Consider the following 2,308-nt stretch of genomic DNA (forward strand, 5'->3'; position numbering starts at 1 on the left):
TGTTATCACATTAACAAACAAGGATATTCAAAGTAAAGTCAGTTAAGTCAAGATTGGATAATATGTACATTTTAACATTGTTAAGTGCTGATAAAGGTTTAAACAAAATGGTGTAGAAACAGGTGCTTCAAAATGTTTGTTTCTAGGTCTAAATTTAAGCCCCTTACATAATTCCATTATTCCCAAAGGTGCTTCAAACAGGTGCTTACACTTTAAATCCGAACAATCACATCACATGCTTCAAAATTAGAATTTTCATTGAACAAATAGCAATATTACATAATCCATTAAGGAAAAAGTAAGTTAAACAATATTAAAAAAAAGATTTTCATCAAGTAAAAACTAACTTAAACATTAAAACATTTTATGTCAATTAAGAGATAATAGAAATACAAAGAACATTCAACTGAACACATAAGAATCCTTGTATGAACTTCTATCTTAATGGCTTGATGGATGCTTCAAGTTCTTGCCTGTATGCTTCATTTTTTTTCATGGTAACCATCGTATGTTTTAGAGGGGAAGAAGATGAAGATGAAGAAAAATGGAAAGAGTTGATGTTGAATGAAATACCTAAACGAGAGAGGACGAAGAAGATGAGACAAAAAGAAGAATTGATTCAATATCTTGGCCGCTCGATGTAATTAGAAGAATGGAAGGAGGTTTCTTATTTGTGCAATTGAATATAAGATAAGAGAGAAAGATTAATTAAAAATTAAAAAAATTAATGACATAAATGTCTCTCATATTGAGGTTGTAGAGACATGTGAGTGGTTGAGGCACCCAATTTGCAATAAAATTGAAACTACAATGATGATATATGTCATTATTTCGTTGGGAGATAATTACTAGAAAAATTGTATCAAGGACGGTTATTAGCGACATAAAAAATCTGTAGCAGATCAGCGACAGATAAGCTAAAAACAATTTCCTTCGTAAATCTCTCGCTGATCAACAACGGATTAGTGAAGAAAGTTCTTTTTGGCCTATCTGTCGCTGACCTGCGAGGGATCAACGATAGATAGGCCAAAAACCAATTCCTTCGCTAATCCGTTGCAGATCTGTGATTTTTGGCCTATCCGTCGCTGATCTGCGATGGATGGTCCAAAAACCAGTTCCCTTGCTAATCAACGAGGGATCTGCAAGGGATGGGTCAAAAACAGTTCCCTCGCAGATCCCTCGCTTATCAATGACGAATTAACGAGGGAATTGGTTTTTGGACCATCCCTTGCAAATCAACAATGGATCAGCAACGGATAGGCCAAAAACAATTTCCCCTGCAGATCCCTTGCTGACACCACGTGTCTATAGCTAATTAGCAAATGATCTGCGATGGATGGTCCAAAAACCAGTTCCCTCGCTAATCAGCGAGGGATCTGCAAGGGATGGGTCAAAAACAATTCCCTCGCAGATCCCTCACTTATCAGCGACAAATTAACGAGGGAATTGGTTTTTGGACCATCCCTCGCAGATCAACAATGGATCAACAACAGATAGGCCAAAAACAATTTCCCTCATAGATTCCATGTTGACACCACGTGTCCGTCACAAATTAGCAAGTGATCTGCGATGGATTATCCTATTTTTCTTATTTTCTCATTTTTTATGTGTTATATGTGCACATGTGTATGTGTAGGTGTCATATGTATACATGTATATGTGTTATATGTATATATGATGAAGATATATGTGTTTTGGTTGTTAACCGCGATAATTAGATCTATTGTTGAAGATACATGTATCGGATGATGTATATATTTTAAGGGTATATGTATATGTGAATGTCTATATAATGTGTGTGTTATATGTACATATGTATATGCGTTATCTGTATGTTATATATGTATATATATTCGTTGCCCCATGTTATATACATATGTATACATGATGTATATATATGTGTATTGGTTACTGATAAGTGTTATTTCATTAACCTTATTACATCATTTTCTTAACCATTTTCCTTTGTTTTATTTGCCCATTAGTGTCTTAATTGAGTCTTTTTATGTCTTTTTCACATATTAGTAGTTATATAGTATATCTAATGTTAATTTCCTGTTTTTACAGGTTTTTGATGATTTTTGAGTCCAGTCCTACGGCAGTCCTACAGGACCAGGAGTGGCAAGGTCCTATAGTACCTGTCCGAGAGCTGAAATTCTGCTTGGCCCGTGGAGAAATGGGCTGATCCATAGAGGAGGCGTGGTCAACGACCTTAGGCCCGGTCGCCCAGTTTTGAAGGGATTTTTGTCTTATTAGTTGGCACCCACTATGGGACCTTCCTTGGCCTATATAAACAAGCCTTAAGCCT

This window comes from Cynara cardunculus, assembly GCF_001531365.2.
Source record: "Cynara cardunculus var. scolymus isolate 2C chromosome LG 8, CcrdV1, whole genome shotgun sequence".
Classification (NCBI taxonomy): Eukaryota; Viridiplantae; Streptophyta; class Magnoliopsida; order Asterales; family Asteraceae; genus Cynara; species Cynara cardunculus.